The sequence below is a fragment of the Narcine bancroftii genome, chromosome 3, assembly GCF_036971445.1.
Source record: "Narcine bancroftii isolate sNarBan1 chromosome 3, sNarBan1.hap1, whole genome shotgun sequence".
Classification (NCBI taxonomy): Eukaryota; Metazoa; Chordata; class Chondrichthyes; order Torpediniformes; family Narcinidae; genus Narcine; species Narcine bancroftii.
Genome location: NC_091471.1, coordinates 185,722,457 through 185,741,460, shown reverse-complemented (window position 1 = coordinate 185,741,460; position 19,004 = coordinate 185,722,457). Strand labels below are relative to the sequence as shown.

Genomic DNA, 19,004 nt, shown 5'->3' with positions numbered 1-19,004 from the left:
TGTGATCTTCCAGGATCATTTTCTGAAGAGTGTGCACAAAATAATTGAGGACCGCTTCCACCCTGCACACATCTTTCAGCTGCTCCTGTCAGGTAAGAGGAACAGCACCACCAGGCTGAGGAACACCATCTTCCCACAGACAGTGAGAATGGTGAATGGCCAAAGGAACTGCTCCCACCAAACATCCAAGACTCTTATTTTACAAAACAGTATCTATTTATTTATCTTTGTAAATATAATACTTGTCCTGCACATGTATTAATTGTCTGGTTGTGTGCCTGCATGTTTTTGCACTGAGGAACGGAGAACACTCTTTTGTCAGGCTGCACTTGTATAATCAGATGGCAATAAACTTGACAGGATAACATTGAGTGTACAGCCTTGTCGTTGTATGGTACAGATGCTCCTCAGTTTATGATGGGGTTATGTCCCAGCAAACCCATTGTAAGTTGAAAAGAATTGTGTCGAGAAATAATACCGCACCTACCATTTTTTATAATTAAATTTTGAAAACCTTTATTCCACACTTAACAAATCATTAACGTACACAGCTGAAAGCACATTGGGCATGAAAAATGTTTGAAGGATTGAACTAAAATCAATTGCTGGATGGTGAGGGTGCTAAAGTGACAGGGTTATCAATTTCACTTTTCTGATGATGCTCGAAAACAGATCATCGACACTTGTTGAAGGCACTGGGAGCATGGTTGAGTCAACATCCAAAGAGAGTACAGTGTATGATGCTCTCGCATGATGCTACCATTGCCCAGCATTGCAAGAGAGTAACGTACTGCATATCGCAAACGCAGGAACAGATTGTGGAATTCAAAATTGAAAGTATAGATTCGAACCATCATAACTTTGAAAATTGTAAATCGGACCATCATAAGTAGGGGAGCGCCTGTATTGAGTAGTGGTTATGAATACTGATTGCAGCCTGTGGGATAGAAAGTCATGGATCCAATTGCAGAGATGGATGCTGAGATCAAGATCATGTAGCTTAGCGATGTTTTTCAATACTATTGTTTTCAATATAATTTAGCTGAAAAGTAAAACTGAGATTGTAGGAAATTAATTAGAAATTGCAAGAAAACTGCCAGGAAGGATTTAACAAATCAACAAAGCTTCAGAGTGAACTCAAAAAGAAAGATTGAGAACTACAGAAATAACTGGTTCCAGAGATGACTAGTTCCAATGATTATAGAACATAGAATATGATAGCATAGTACAGGCTCTTCTGCCCATGATGTTGTGCTGTCCTATGCAAACCTACTCCATAACAATCTAACTCTACCCTACCTCATCCATAACCCTCAATGTTTCTTACATCCATGTGCATATCTCAGAGCCTTTTGAATGTCCCTATTATTACCATCCAACACCACCACCCCCAACAATGTACCCTCCACTCTCAGAGTAAAATGCGTACCTCTTACATCTCCCCTGAACTTTTCTACTCTCACCTGAAACTGATATCATGTGGTATTTGCTATTATGCTCCAGCCTATCTATGCCCCTCATAATCTTAAACACCTCTATTGTCACCTCTTGTCCTTCATTGCCAAAGAGAAAAGGCCTAGCTTTGTCAAGCTTACTTCATATGACATGTTCTCCAATCCAGGCAACTTCTTGGTAAATCTCCTCTGCACCCTCTCCAAAATATCTACATCCTTCCTGTAATGAGGCAATCAGCACTGAATGCAATATTCCAAATGTATAACCAGATGTATACATTGTTCTTAATACAGAACTACACTCAATGATTTCCAAAAGGAACTTAAATGAATCTTAAGGTGGATAAAATACAATGATTCCACAGGGTCCCAAATACTTTCTAATGAAAAACCACAGAGTTGAAAAGAAAGTCTGAAATTCGACTGGTTACAGAGATGAAAAGGAGGGAATCCCATTGATGTTTACCAAATTCTGACTTGCTGCAAACAGGAAGGATGTTTCCTGTAACTGAGGAGTCTTGAACCAGGTGTCATGGTCTCAGGATGTGACAGAGCTATTTAGAACTACAAAAGGGAGACATTTCTTCCCTCAGAAGAAAGGGAATCTTTGAAATGTTCAATCCTGGAGGGCTTTGTAGGTTTAGTTAAGTTCATGAAGGGCTAAGATGGATATACTGTGGGTGTTAAAGGAACCAAAGGATGTAGGAATAGTGGTGGAGAACAGCACAGTCTTGTTGAATGGCAGAATAGATGAGGGCTGAATTGATAAAAGCTAGAGGACAGGGTATTATGAAATGATCTTGTTGTACGAGGTCCTTTGGGTAGGAGCGATCACAATATGATTGAATTCTCACTCGACATGGAGAGTGATGAAATTAAAACCGAGACTAAGGTCCTGAATTTAAATAAAGGGAATTATGATGGTATGAGATGGGAGTTGAGTAAGATTGATTGGGTGGTATTTATGGGGGAGTTGACTGTGGATAGACAATGGAAAGCATTCACAGATCTAATGGAGAAATTGCAAAAATCGTTTATACCGGTTTGGCATTAAAAATAAACCAAATAAGGTGATTCAACCGTGGATAACAAGGGAAATTAGAGACAGCATTAGGTCCAAAGAGAGAGCATATTAATTGGCCAAAAAAAGTACCACAACCGAAGACTGGGAGCAGTTCAAGATGCACCAAAGGAGGACGAAGGGATTAATCAAGAGAGCAAAAATAAATTACGAAAGTAAGCTTGCGGCAAATATAAAAACCGACTGCAAAAGCTTTTATAAATATGTCAAGAGGAAAAGATTGGTGACATCCAGAGTAGGTTCTTTGCAGTCGGAATCAGGGGAATATATAATGGGGAATAAGGAAATGGCAGACCAATTAAATTCTTACTTTAGTTCTGTTTTTACAAGAGAGGATACAAATAACCTCCCAAGGATGTTGGGAAACATAGAGACTAATGCAAGGGAGGAACTGAAAGAAATCAGTATCTCTAAGGACATGGTCTTGGGGAAATTGATGGGATTGAAGGCAGATAAATCCCAAGGGCCTGATAATCTACATCCTAGGGTACTTAAGGAAGTAGCCATTCAGATAGCAGATGCTTTAAGAATTATTTTCCAGAACTCGATAGACTCAGGATCAGTACCCATGGATTGGAGGGTAGCTAATGTTACCCCACTATTTAAAAAGGGGGGTAGAGAAAAAGCGGGGAATTATAGGCCGGTGAGCCTTACATCAGTAGTGGGCAAAATGATGGAATCCATTATTAAGGATGTAATAGCGGAGCATATGACTAGCAGAGAAGGGATCGGATGGAGTCAACATGGATTTACAAAAGGTAAATCGTGCTTGACAAATCTATTGGAATTCTTTGAGATGGTGACAGGTAAAATAGATGGGGGAGAGCCAGTGGATGTGGTGTACCTGGAGTTCCAAAAGGCCTTTGATAAGGTCCCGCATAAACGACTGGCTTCCAAAATCAAGGCTCATGGGATTGGGGGAAAAGTATTGATGTGGATTGAGAACTGGCTGGCAGGTAGAAGACAGAGAGTTGGGATAAATGGCTGGCAGTGACCAGTGGGGTGCCACAGGGATCTGTACTGGGACCCCAGCTGTTCACAATTTACATTAATGATCTGGATGAGGGGATTGGATGTAATATCTCCAAATTTGCAGATGACACTAAGCTAGGAGGGGTTGTGTGCACGGAAGAGGGGGTCAGGAAGCTCCAGTGTGATTTGGATACATGGCAAATGCACTACAATGTGGATAAATGTGAGGTTATCCACTTTGGTAATACAAACCGGAGGGCAGATTACTATTTGAATGGCAATAGATTAAGAGATGGGCAAGCGCAGAGAGACCTAGGGGTACTTGTACACCATTCTCTGAAGGTGAGCATGCAGGTACAGCTGGCGGTTAAAAAGGCAAATGGTATGTTGGCCTTCATATCAAGAGGGTTTGAGTATAGGAACAAGGATACCTTACTGCAGCTGTACAGGACCTTGGTGAGACCCCACCTGGAGTATTGTGTGCAGTTTTGGTCACCTTATCTAAGGAAGGATGTTCTTGCAATGGAGGGATTGCAGAGGCGATTCACCAGGCTGATACCTGGAATGGCAGGAATGACTTATGAGGAAAGATTGTGCAATTTGGGATTGTACTCGCTGGAGTTTAGAAGATTGAGAGGGGATTTCATAGAGACATATAAAATTCTGGCAGGACTGGACAGAATGGATGCAGATGGGATGTTTCCAAGGATGGGAAAATCCAGAACCCGGGGCCATGGTTTGAGGATAATAGGCAAACCATTTAGGACCGAGATGAGGAGGAATTTCTTTACCCAGAGGGTGGTGAATCTGTGGAATTCATTGCCACAGAGGGCAGTAGAGGCAGGTTCATTAAATATATTTAAGAGGGAATTAGATCTATTTCTTCAGTATAAGGGTATTAAAGGTTACTGAGAGAAGGCGGGGACGGGGTACTGAACTTTAAGATCAGCCATGATCTCGTTGAATGGCGGAGCAGGCTCGAAGGGTCGAATGACCTACTCCTGCTCCTACCTTCTATGTTTCTATTAAGGATGAAAAGGAAAAAGTTAAAGGAAACGGGAATTTCATGCAGAGAGTGGTGGGAGTGTGGAACGAGATGCCAGTTGTATCAGTACATGCAGGCTCAATTTTAACATTTAAGAAAAATTTGGACAGGTAGCTGGATGGGAGGGGTCTGGGTGCAGGTCAGTGGGACTTGGCAAATAATAATTTGGCACAAACTAAGGGCCGAAAGGCCTTTTCTATGATTCTTCTTATCTTAAAAACACTTCCTTGTCACATTGGTTGGTTTTCCCATCTGCCATTTCATTTTTTTTGCTGGGGCTTGGCAAAATGAAAGAGTTAGAATGAGCTGGCATTTACATAGGTCAGCACAACATGGGATGACAAGGCTGTACTGTAATATTCTCTATTCTGTGAATTTCTACAGCAAGATTTCCCTTCTGTTAGTGCATTCCTAGCTCACGTGTTCATTTTGTGTTCCTTTACAAATTTGTCCTGTACCTATCAGCTGATGTGGTTCTCACCCTGTTTTGCCAGACGTATGACTGATGATGGGGTCTGAGAGGGAAGTGGCTGTTTATCCTTTCCAAGATCTTGCAGAACGCTGGATCAAATGGTGCAAGTACTCTCAGACCTGCCTGAAATTGTGAGAAGGTCAAAGTAACAAAACTTTAAAGGAAAATGTAAGGCAAGAGATTGGAACCAAGCGGACATTGTGAAGACTGCTATCTAAACTGTAGAGTTAGACTGTTCTATTTTATACTTTACACAAAGTTTGTAGTTTTGTGGCAGCATTGTAGTTGCAAAAATCACTATAAATTACATTTTTTTAATAAATACATTAGTACGAAAGAAAAGAAAATATGAGGCAATGTCTCTTATTCATTGTCCATTCAGAATTTTGACGGCAGAGGGGAAAAAGCTGCTTTTGTACTGTTGTGTGTTTTCAGGCTCCTGTACCTCCTTCTTGATGGTAGCAGTGTGAAAAGGGCATGGCTTGGGTGGTGAGGGCTCTTGAGGATAGAGGCTGCTTTCTTAAGGCACCACCTCTTGTAGATGGAGTGAAGACTAATGCCCATGATGGCACTGGCTGAACTCACAACTCTCTGTAGCCTCTTCCTGAGTGCTAGGATGGAGATTTACTGCCAAGGTTTTATTCACTCATGGGTTGTAAAGTCAACATTTAAATGTCATTGAATAGACAGTGTGAGACCCTGCACTGCAGCAGGAATTGAAATTACTGAACAGGTGAAAAGCATTGTTTAGGATTAGTTGTGTTTCATTCTGTAAACCAAATGCAGTGAAGTTCTTAAATACAATGTTTGGTATTAACTAACTTGAGGGACATGGAAAAGAAACACAAAAACTAGATGCTGGAATCTTGAGTTAACAGCAGAAGCTGGAGAATCTCAGCGAGTTGGTCAGTATTCATGGAGAGAAATGGACAGCCAATGTTTTGGGTCAGGACCCATGATCAGACTAAAGTGGAAAGGGAGTTATCAAGTATAAATTTGGCAGGGGGGGGGGAAGGACTGGGAGGAGCTGAATTGATAGGGTATTGTACAGAAGAAGGTGGAAAAATTGGAGAGACAGGTAGACAACCAGTCTGGTTGGGGGGGTGGGCATGTTGGGCAGGGGGTAAAATATTAAAGAGAAAAATAAGGACGGGAGCAGGGAGAGAGCAGAAACAGTGGAAACACGTGAAGGTGGGGCTTACCTAAAATTGGAAGAAATAGTATTCAAACATGTTTCAGGCTGGCCAGAAGGAATATTATATGTTTATATTTAGCCTCACCCTGGCAGTAGATGACGCTCTGAGGACAGGTGTCTTTGAGTGGAAATGGTGAGGGGAATTAAAATAGTTGCCAGTCAAGAGTTCTAACTGGGAGTGTTGGTATTTGGCAAAGCAGTCACTCAATCTGTGTTTGGTTTCACCAGCAAAGAGGAGGCCGCTGTAGTGCCTCACCAAAGGCTTAATTAAACTGGCTTGAGATGTTCTGAGTGATGTCATAATTTAGAACGTGTGGGGTTTTAAAAGCTTCAGGTTACTGTCTGAGTAACGTCTTTTACTAAATTTCGACTCGACAATGTCTGGTCACTTTCTTATTCTTCATTTAGCATTGCAACACAGTTGCTACATTGACCCCGATGGGCCCAAACGAATTTTGGACCCAACGTGGGCAATGCAGCGATTTTGCTCAAACTGCCTGTCATTTGAACACTCAGCCTGAAGTTTGGTTTGGGCAGGCTGAAGCGCAGTTCCAAATTCGTAAGATAGAAGTGGGCTCCACTAAGTACTATCATGTGGTAAGCACCCTCAATCAGGACACGGCCAGTTGAGTAGTGAATTTCCTTCGAGACCCATCAGCTCTTGGCAAGTAAGAAGCCCTAAAACTCCTCCTTCTCTGGATTTATGGCCTCTCACACGTGAGCTTCATGGCTCCTCTATATTGAAGACTTGGATAACTGCACCCCTTCCGAGTTAATGAACGACATGTTGGCACTGGCAGATGGTCATAGGCCTTGCCTGTTCTTTGAGCAGTTTTTAGAACATATGCCAGAAGACATCCGTCTCATGTTGGTTGACGAGGACTTTGATAGCTCTCGAACAGTGGCTGCCCGTGCAGACATTCTGTGGCACGCAATACAGCAAGGTGCAAGGCCCACAGAAGTTAGTGCTGCATCACATCCAAAGGCCCAGGCTCCTTGAGTACCGGCGACGAGGTCGTACGTTCCCCGAGACAAACATGACTCTGTGACAACCACCTGGTGTTTTTACCATTAATGGTGGGGTTCTGCAGCTCACTGCTGCCAACCCCCTTGTACTTTTCTGGGAAAACACCATGGCCAATCATTGCTAATGGCTTCGACGGCTGGCCACCGTAACAGCCTATTCTATGTCTGGGACGAACTCTCCAAGCGCAAATTCTAGTTTACATGGGAGCAAAGGTTAGTGTCCTTCCTCCTTTTGAATTTGACATCCGTACCAGGACCGTAGGTCCAGCGCTCATTGCGATGAATAACACAGTTTGTACGTACGGCACATGGACTATACACTTGAAATTCGGCAACAATAAGTTCACATGGAAGTTTATTCGTGCTGCTCTTCTAGCCATTGCTGGATGACAACTTCCTTAGAGCCCACTCACTGATGGTGGACTTAAAAGTATGCTGGTTGGTGAACACTACAACGTTCCAGACTCTCCGCCTTGGAAAAGCTGAACTACCCACCCCGCACCTAGACACCGTGAAGTACTTGAACAATGAATTCGCCAAACTTCTTGCAGAGTTTCCGGACATTGTCACTCCCCAGTTCTCCAGTACCATACCAAGCGTGGTGTCACACACCACATCCTCACCCAAGAACCTCCTCTACACGCCTGAGCACGATGCCTGCTGCCCGACAAGTTGCAGCTTGCAAAACAAAAGTTCCTCAAAATGAAGAAACAGAATCATACTCAGGTCTGATAGCTACATAGGGTACCCAAAGCCATGGGAGGCTGGAGACCTTGCGAGAATTACAGGCATCTCAACGGCACTACCACTGCAGGCCACTATCCTGTGACCTATATACAGGTCTTTACAGCTAATCTTCATGGGGCCAGGATATTTTCTAAAATTGACGATGCGTGGGTACCACCAAATAGCTGTAGACCCGGAGGATGTGCCCAAGACAACACCGTTCGACCTCTTCAAATTTTTGAGAATGCCTTTTAGGCTCAAAAATGCTGCACAAACATTCCAGCGACTAATTGACGGAGTGGGGCATGGCATGGACTTCCTTTTTGTATACTTGGATGACTTATTCATCGCCAGCCACTCCCACAAAGAGCATCTGCAGCATCTGCATTTACTCTGCTGGCGCTGCCGCCTACAGGAATTTGGGCTAACTGTAAGCCCTGCCAAATGCAAATTCGGGCAGTCCTCTATTGAGTTCTTGGGACATCAGGTCAGCAGCTGGGGTGTTGTTCCATTGCCTAGCAAGGTGGAAGCCATCCTCAAATTTGCAAGGTCCGATACCATCTAAGGACTCCAGGAATTTGTGGGGATGGTTAATTTCTTTCGCTGCTTTCTACCCTCTGCAGCTGATATTATGAAACCCCTCATGACTAGTGGTGTCAAAGAACTCAAGTAGACAAAAGAGATGCCCTAGCGAAGGCTGGAAAGGCTAAAGCAGCACCTTCACATGCCTTTGCACTTTTGCAGATTGGCAGTCCGTGCACATCTTTGCCCAGTACATGATCTTTTTGAGTCCATGTTCTGTCCTCCTGCTCTGTTGAAGCAGTACCTGCTCTCTCTCTGGGTGTAGACTACATGGTGCTTGCCAAAGCTCAGTGCCAGGACAACAAACTCCTGGCTTATAGAACTACTGTCACGAGCCTGCAACTGGAGGATGTAGCCTTTAGGCTGCAAGGTACCACTCTCCTCTGCTTCATTTCCACAGGTCAGCCTTGCCCTATCGTCCCTGCTGCATGGAGATGTTGCATTTCGATGCCATTCACAGACTGTCCCACCCCTCTATTTGAGTGATGGTCCACCTGATAGCCGACAAGTTTGTATGGCATGGACTCTAAAAGCAGATCATGTACTGGGCAAAGACGTGCACAGACTGCAATCTACAAAGGTACATGAAGGTGCCGCTTTGGCCTTTCCAGCTACCGCAGTGCAGATTTGTCATGGTCAGCCTGCTTCTGGTGTAACGAGGGTTTAGGTACTTGTTAATGGTCAACATCCATTGGAGCGCTTTCATCCCTAACGTCGAAGTACTCGAGATGGCAGAGGTCAACAGCATCGAGTCCACGCTGCTGAAGATCCAGCTGCGCTGGATGGTTCACGTCTCCAGAATGGAGGACCATCGCCTTCCCAAGATCGTGTTATATGGCGAACTCTCCACTGGCCACCGTGACAGAGGTGCACCAAAGAAAAGGTACAAGGACTGCCTAAAGAAATCTCTTGGTGCCTGCCACATTGACCACTGTCAGTGGGCTGATATCGCCTCAAACCGTGCATCTTGGCGCCTCACAGTTTGGCGGGCAGCAACCTCCTTTGAAGAAGACCGCAGAGCCCACCTCACTGACAAAAGGCAAAGGAGGAAAAACCCAACACCCAACCCCAACCAACCAATTTTCCCCTGCAGCCGCTGCAACTGTGTCTGCCTGTCCCGCATCGGACTTGTCAGCCACAAACGAGCCTGCAGCTGACGTGGACTTTTACCCCCTCCATAAATCTTCGTCCGCGAAGCCAAGCCAAAGAAAGAAGAATGGTTATCAACAGATTCACTAGGTGGCTGGAGGCATTTCCTATGATGGACTCATCAACCAATTCATGCGGCAGAGCTTTTATTTCTGCCTGGGTATCTGGATTTGGCCTACCTACACGTCACCTCGGACAAGGGCCCACAGTTTACCTTTGCACTCTGGAATGTTTTGTTGCGTCTGCTGGGAATGCAGCTCCACCACATGACAGGATACCACCCATAGTCAAATGGCCTGGTGGAGTGGATCCATAGGCACATGAAGACAGCACTGATAGCTCACCTCCAGGTACCTGATTGGGCAGATGAGCTGCCCTAGATCCTCCCGGGAATAAGAACGACACCCAAGGAGGATCTCAACTCCTCACCAGCCGAGTTGGTTTATGGAGCCCTGCTTACTGTACCTGGGGAGTTATTACCCGCAGCACTTGGACAGGAGGTGTCACCAACTTCAGTCTTAGCAGACTGCGGGAGCAGCTTGGAAAATTGTCCCCAGTTCATACGTCAAGGCATGGAACAATGACACCCTTCATCCCAAAGGAATTCTGGGACTGTGAGTTTGTGCTTGTGCGTAGAGGTGCACCTGGGCCACCCTTACAGAGGCCATATGAGGTTCCCTTCAGAGAACTATGAAACAATTGGAAAACTTGTGCAGTGGACATGGGGGGGATGTCCAGAGACATTTTCTTTTTTTTAAACTTTATTTACCATTTGCATCAAATATCAATATGTTTCTTCATCTTGAACAATACATTACGGTGGGGAGTCACGAGATGGAGTAGTGGCTGGTCGAGTGGAACCAGCCTTCTCCAGAGAAAAGAGAAAAAAAGTTTGAAGAAACAGAGCTCAAGAAAATACAGGAAGAGAAAGATAAAGTTACAGAGAAGAGACAGAAGGTGGCACCCAAAAGAGAAAAAGTAAGAATAACAGAGAAAAGGGAATAAAGAGAATCACAGGAGAAGAAAGAAGAAGGCCTTACCTGCACATCAGAGCAGAGAGCCACCGTGGAGAGGAGTGGCCGATCTCCGATGTTGGTGAGTCCCCAGAGGAGCGGTGTCTTCCTGACCGGCGGACTTCAAAAATGGCTCTCAGAGCCAAGAAGAGGTGCGCAACTGTGCATGCGCAACTGTGCATGCGCAAGTAAAAGAAAAGGTTAATGCCAGTGGGAGGGGGACTCAGCTGAGGAGCGGCCAGCTGAGAGACAGCCAGTATTGGGGCATTCGACTGGGGGAAAGTAAGCAAGAAAGAAGAAAAGAAGAGTGGTGAGAAAGAGAATGAAGGGCTAGAAGAAGGTGAATGGCAACAGGGCGACTGGCAGGGGGACGACCTGCAGCAGGATGCCCAGCAGCGGGTTGGCCTGCAGCGGGAGGCCCAACAACGGGTCAACCTGCAGCAGGAGGCCCAACAGCAGGAGACTTGGCAGCTGGAGGCCCAACAAGGATACAGAAGAAGCTCACCAGAGAAGGATGAAGATACAGAGAAGAGAAGAAGATGATACAGACACAGAAGAAGACCAAGAATTTCAAAGGAAAGAAGGTGGTAAAATAGAAGGACAAAATTTAGATAAAGCCTTTTTTGAAGAACAAATGAGGTCATTAAAAGAATGGCTATCATTAGAATTTAGTTCAATCAAAAGAAAAATGAAAAGAGCTGAAGACAGAATGCAAAGCTTAGAGTTGGTCATGACTGAAATAGGGAAAAGAGTAGAAAATGTGGAGGAACGAGAACCTGCTGTGGAAATGGAGATAAATGATTTAAGAGGGAAATTGGAAGAGAGCGGAAAAAAATTAAAGAACACAAGATTTATTGTCACAAAAAATTGACGTATTGGAAAACTACAGTAGGTGAAACAACGTAATAATAGTGGGCCTGAAAGAAGGCAAAGAAGGGTCAGATATGAAGGAATTTATAAAGGGATGGATCCCAAAGATGCTGGGAACGACAGATTCACATGAAGAATTAGAAATCGAGAGGGCGCATAGAACACTAGTACCGAAACTGCCACCACATCAAAAACCGAGATCCATATGGTAAAACTTCTAAGATACACAACAAGAGAAAACATACTGGAGCAGGCAAGAAAAAAGGTTAGAGAAGACAATAAGCCGTTAGAATATAAGAGACAAAAAATATTTTTTTACCCGGACATAAGCTTCGAACTTTTAAAGAAGAGGAAGGAATTCAACACGGTGAAAACAATCTTATAGAAGAAAGGTTATAATTTTATATTAAGACATCCAGCAGTACTCAAAGTATTTATTCCTGGGGAATGGAATAGACTGTTCTCGGACCCAAAGAAAGCCCAAGAATTTGCTGAACATTTGCAGGACAGGAGAAGAGAGGAGGAGGAGTGACAAGAAGGAAGACTGGCAAGAAAATATACAAAAATATGTAAAAATATGAAGTAAAGATAATGTATATATAAAGATTTAAAGATGGATAAGAGAAGGGGAAGGAGGGGGAAAAAAGAGAGCTTTGTTATATGTATAGGAAAATAGTGTTCTCCGGGGGGGTGCTGGGGGTGGTAGAATAAATGGTCACTGCAAAATCAGTTGATGCTTGCGAGTATGTTCGCAAACCAAATCGAAAGGGGAGTTGTGGTTGCCATCAAGGGGCAATCCAAGGAGGGGAGATTTATTTGGGGTTAAAGGGTTATTCCTGTGGGGATTTGTTGGGGTATTTCATGTCTTAAGTGCGTTGTCAGATATTGAGATTAAAAAGGAAAATTAAAAAAACAGCAATGGAAAAAAAGGGGATAGAGGTGGTGAAGAGGCAGAAAAGAAGTGAAAATAAAGATATAAGATGGCCACATTGAACTATATGACTATAAACATTAACGGAATATATAACCAAGTTTAAGTGTATCCCATTGGAAAAAATCACATATAATTTAAAAGACAAAGTTACAATGTTTGAAAAAACATGGGAACCACATATGGAACATTACAGAAAGAGTAGGCCTTGGACCACCACCACCTAAAATGATAAGAAGATAAACATGATCAGATTTAATGTGTATAAGTAGATGATATGTCTTTTGTGTTTGTATTCCTTTTGTATAAAGATATTGTTTTATTGTATTTTATATGTTCAATATTTACTGTTTTTGGAGGGGGGTGGGAAGGGGGAAGGGAGGGATGGGGAAAAAAAAGAGAAAATGTCACTGAATATTTAAAGAGATGCATCTGTAAATATATTGGTTGATATGGTTCATAGTGCGATAAATAAAGAATTACAAAAAAAACATTACAATAGAAGCAATGCATAATACATAATTTTGTTTTATCCCCCTCCCTCCAAAAAGAAAGGAAGAAAGCACAAAAGAAAAAAAAGTGGATTTTTTTTTAGTGATTACATAGACTAACACATTTATAACATATCCAAATATGTAAATCTTAATTTTTAAATCAATTCTAAATCTTAAATTTTAATATATCTAATATTACTCTTAATTAATCATATATCTATTAAGAATCTCATCACTTACATCATCCAAGTTAAATTCCATGTTAAATCAATTCTCTAAATTAAAATAAAACATCAATGTAATCGATTTAACTCCATTCATAAACATTATTTAATAATAATAAAACTCTCTCTATGATATTAAAGAATATAACGCCACCCCCCTCTGTCATACAAGATGTGACTCATTGCCACAAACAAGCCCTTAAACAGCGGCCGACGAACTTCAGTACCTTTCAGCTCCCAACTATTATATCAGAACAAAGTCTCTAATTTACTAGTCCATTGCCCCATTCCAAATAATTCTTTCTCATTTACTCAGCCTATTAAAAGAAAAAGTTTCCACCAAATCTAATTTAATTACAGCCGTGGTCTAAGAGCTCTATGTATTTTTCAATTTCAGTTAGACCTCATATTTTAAAACAATTCTAATGTTAAATTCCAATATAACAATAATCCTAAGTAATCATCCATTAAAAATCTCACATCTCTCCAACATTCAATTTGAATTCAATATTGAATCAATTCTCTAAAGTAAAATAAAACATCCATGCAACTCCATTCATGATATATGATAGTAGAACCAACCCCTCCCATCATTGGCACTAAAGAAAAAAGCATCATCCCCCTCTATATGGGATGTGGGTCATTGCCACAAACAAGCCCATGAACAGCAGCCAATGGACTCCGGCACCCTTCACCTCCCAGGTATTACATCAAAACAAAGTCTCTAATTTGATAGTCCATTGTCTCACTGCAAATTATTCCTTCACATTTACTCGGCTTATTAGAAGGTAAAGTTTCCACAAAATCTGATGTCTGTAATCCATAAAAAAAATTATTTTTTCCGTCCAATAATACAATCTTCATTGATGCTGGATAATGTAATGTAAACTTGTATCCTTTTCCCAAAGACTTCTCTTGACTTCATTAAACTGTCTCCTCTTCGTCAGCAGCTGTGCCGTAATATCCAGGTAAAAGAAAACCTTTGAACAATGATATTCAAGTGGACTTTTCTTTATTCTTACTTTTTTTGCTGCTAAGGCTAGAATCTTTTCCTTCTCTCGATATTTTGAACATTTATTTACTCTAGAGCAAGGTTTCTCATTTGATTGCAGTCGTGGTCTGAGGGCTTTTTCAATTTCAACTTCAATTGGACCTTCAAATTGATTTACCCCCCCCAGAACCTGAGGTATCCATCCTTGGAGAAACTGAATCATGTCGTGTTTTTCTTCTTCCTCTAAGCCAACAATCTTAAAGTTGTTTCTCCTACTGAAATTTTCCATCTTATCAATTTTTTGAGAATTTACCTTCGTTTCAATAATTTCTTCCTTAACTTCAGACTCCAAAATTTTCAGCTTCTCCTTTATAAGTTTACCCTTTTCATAAACCTTCATAATATTCTGTTTATTCACATTCTGTTGTTCTTGTACTTCCATCATATTTGAGTCACTTTTACTGAACTTCGACTCGATGACATCTGGTCATTTTCTCGTTCTTCATTTTGCACTGTGACACAGTTGCTACACCCCTTTGATTAGGTTGGACAATGTGTCTGCCTCACCGGGAAGGCCTTTTTGTGGCCCCGGATGGAGGTGAGGAGGGAGATGTGGGGTAAGGTTTGCACTTCTGCAGTTACAGCAGGAGGTGCCAAAAATAATGAAAAGGTAGGTGGATGGGGAGCAAGAGTGGATGAGAGAGTCACAGAGACACTGATCCTTGAAAAATGCAGAAATAGGTGGGAATTGGAAGATATGGCTGGCGGCGCCATCATCTTGAAGTTGGCAGTAAAGGTAAAAGGATAATGGTGGTCGAGGCCACGTTCCTCAAAAGAAAGGTAATTTTGGATGTCCTGAGAGGATGGTCTCTTCCAGAAATGGAGGAATTCGGATCCTTACAAGGGATAGGGTAGGAAGATGTGTAGTCCATGTAGCAGTGGGAGTTGGTAAGTTTGTAATTAATATCTATCTGAAATGGAGACAGAGCAGTCCAAGGAGGGGAGAGAGGTGTCAGAAACAGTCCAGGTAAGTTTAAGGGCTGGATGAAAGATGGCAGTGATATAAATTGTTGAGTTCTGCATGGGTACAGAAATCACACCAATCCAGAGATGGGAGTGGTATCAGAGTACAGTTTGAACAGGAACCACTCCACATACCTGACAAACAGGTAGATGTAGCTGGGACCCATCCTTGTGCCCACAGCTACACCCTGAATCTGGAGGAAGAGGGAGAAGCCAAAGGAGAAGTTGCCAAGCAGAGGAGAGTTGGTTGAGGGGGACTGAACAACCCTAGGTTTAACAAGTGGAGGGCCCAGAGGCCTTTCTGATGGGGTGATTGTAGACCCATAGTGATGATGGCACAATTTGCTTTATTTTTGCAGTGGGTTAAAACATGGAGCTAAATGTTGAAGACTCCATATGTACAGTTTGAAGCCTGCAATATTTGCTTCACAATTCTGAATAATCTTTTCTTGATGATTCTAGCCATTTATATATGCAGATCTGGAAGTCCCTGCTGGGTTTGGGAAATTCTTTCATAACTATATACAAAAGGTCCGTACTTCCTGGAAAATATCAACAGTGTGGAAGGCAATGTAATCTTGAAGAAGTCAGGGCCAAGGGTTGAGGTTTTTGATTGGGGAAAAGCTAGATTTGAGGAGATGCGAAAGGACTTGCAGGGTGTGCATTTGGGACAATTTGTTTTATGGGCAGGATGTAGTAGAGAGATGGAAGTCTTTTAAAGATCAGAATTTGAGAGTGCAAAAGCTTTATGTTTCTGTTAGGTTAAAAGGAGGGGCAAAAGGTTTGAGAGCCGTGGTTTTCAAGGAATATTGGAAACTTGGTTCGAAGAAAAAGGGAGGCGTACATTAGATATAAGAAGCATGGAGTTAAGGAGATGTTTGAAAGATACATTGAATGTAAGAGGAATCTTAAGAGAGGAATTAGGAAAGCTAAAAGAAGGTACGAGGAAACTATGGCAAGCAGGGTGAAAACTAATCCAAAAGAGTTCTACAAATATGTTAATGGTAAAAGGAAAGCTAGAGACAAAATTGGTCCCTTAGAAAATCAGAGCGGAAAACTGTGTGTGGAGCCTAGAGAAATGGGGGAGATATTGAACAGTTTCTTTTCTTCGGTATTCACTAAGGAGAAGGATATTGGGAGATGTGAGATAAAAAAAGCAAATTGGGTAAATATGGGGAATATAGAGATTACAAAAGATGTAGTTTTAGGGCTTTTGAAGAATATAAAGGTGGATAAGTCTCCGGGACCAGACGGGATCTTCCCCAGGACATTGAGAGAAGTGAAGGAGGAAATAGCAGAGGCTCTGGCGGTAATTTTCCAAATGTCATTAGATATGGGGATAGTGCCGGAGGATTGGCGCATTGCGCATGTGGTTCCGTTATTTAAAAAGGGTTCAAGGAGGAAGCCTGGCAACTATCGGCCTGTAAGTTTGACGTCTGTGGTAGGTAAATTAATGGAGAAAATTCTTAGAGATAGTACTTATAAACATCTGGATAGACAGGGTCTGATCAGGAGCACTCAACATGGATTTGTGGGAGGAAGGTCATGTTTGACCAATCTGATTGAATTTTTTGAAGAGGTGACTAGGAATGTGAATGAGGGTAGCGCAGTGGATGTTGTCTATGTGGACTTCAGTAAGGCCTTCAATAAGGTACCACATGGAAGGTTAGTTAGGAAGGGCCAGTCTTTAGGTATAAATTTTGAGATAGTCAAATGGATTGAACATTGGCTGAAAGGGAGAGACCAGAGAGTGGTAGTGGATAATTGCATGTCAGGTTGGAGGCCGGTGACCAGTGGTGTGCCTCAGGGATCTGTATTGGGCCCATTGTTGTTCGTTATACACATTAATGATCTGGATGATGGGGTGGTGAATTGGATTAGTAAATATACAGACGATACTAAGATGGGTGGAATAGTGGATAATGAGGGTTTTCAAGGATTGCAGAGGGATTTGGGCTGCTTAGAAAAGTGGGCTGAAAAATGGCAGATGGAATTTAATGCTGATAAGTGTGAGGTGCTTCATTTTGGTAAGAAGAATCAGAACAGGACATACGTGGTAAATGGGAGAGCATTGATGAATACAGAAGAGCAGAAAGATTTGGGAGTAACGGTACATCGTTCCCTGAGGGTAGAAACTCACGTGAATAGGGTGGTGAAGAAGGCTTCTAGTATGCTGGCCTTTATCAATCATTGCATGGAATATAGGAGTTGGGAGGTGATGTTGAGATTGTATAAGATGTTGGTGTGGCCTAATTTGGAGTTCTGTGTGCAGTTCTGGTCGCCTAATTATAGGAAGGATATAAACAGAGTGGAGAGAGTGCAGAGAAGGTTTAGCAGAATGTTACCTGGGTTTAAGCATCTAGAGTATAGGGAGAGATTGGACAGATTAGGTCTTTATTCTTTGGAGCGTAGAAGGTTGAGAGGGGATTTGATAGAAGTATTTAAGATTATGAAAGGGATAGACAGAGTGGATGTGGATAGACTATTTCTGTTAAGAGGAGGAAAGATTAAAACAAGAGGACATGAGTTAAGAATTAAGGGGCAGAGGTTTAGAGGTAACATGAGGGTGAACTTCTTTACTCAGAGAATGGTAGCCGTGTGGAATGAGCTTCCGAGAGAAATAGTGGCGGCGGAGTCAATTGTATTATTTAAGAAAAGGTTGTACAGGTATATGGATGAGAAGAAGATGGAGGGTTAATGGCATTGTGCAGGGAGGTGGGACTAGAGAGGGGTGTTTGGTTCAGTGCGGACTAGAAGGGCCTAATGGCCTGTTTCCGTGCTGTAAATTGTTATGTTATGTTATCTTGGCTGTTGGAGCTAACATAGGATGAGAGCCCCACCCCCACCCCCCACACCCTCCCAGGTCTTGTTGCTTCCCTCAGTAACATCCCAAAATAAGTAACATGCTGTGGTTTCTGAATTGTGGCCACTTGTTATATCTCTGAAACTCAACTTTTTACTGTCACAATAACACACCTTTTACCATTTACCAGTTGGAAATTTGGCTGCAGAAATGGCAGATGGAGTTTAATTTGGGAAAATGTGAGGTGTACAGAGTCATGGCCAGGACCTTTAGGAACATTGATGTGGTGAGAGATCTTGAGGTACAAGTCCATAGCTCTCTAAAGGTGGCAACACATGCTTGCCTTCCATCAGTTAAGCATTGAGTACACAGTTGTGAAGTCACGTTGCAGCTACCTGTGTCTTTAGTTGTGCCAGAGTTGGAGTATTGTGTAAAGTTCTGGTCGCTGCATTACAGGAAGGATGTCGAGGCTTTGGAGAAGTTGAAGAAGAGTATCATCAGGAAGTTGCCTAGATTAGAGATTGGACGAACTTTGATTGTTTTCTGTGGAGCAATAGAGGCAATAGGGTACATGTTTATAAATGATGGGAAGCATAGATACTGTATGTTAGACTGTTTATTTTTCCCAGGACAAAGATGTCTAATATTAGAGAGCAACAGTTTAAGTAGATAGAATGGTGATATTTAAGAAATATTTAAACAGTACATGAACAGGAAGGGAATGAAGAGATACAGGCCATGGAACATTATAACATAGAAACAGGCCCTTCAGCTATTCTAATCTGGGCTGAACTATTCTGCCTGGTCTCACTGACTGCACCCAGTCCATAACCCTCCACAACTCTCCCATCCATGCACTTGTCCAAATTTTTCTTAAATGTTAAAATAGAAACCACATTCACCACCAGCTAGCAACTTGTTCCATACTCCCACCACTCTTTATGTTAAGAAAT

General features: G+C 42.4%; 1 protein-coding gene across 4 annotated transcripts in view; it reads left to right on the top strand.

Moving 5' to 3' along the window:
* manba (mannosidase, beta A, lysosomal) overlaps positions 1-19,004 on the top strand; it is a 131,896-nt gene that overhangs the window by 21,878 nt on the left and 91,014 nt on the right. The window lies entirely within an intron of this gene.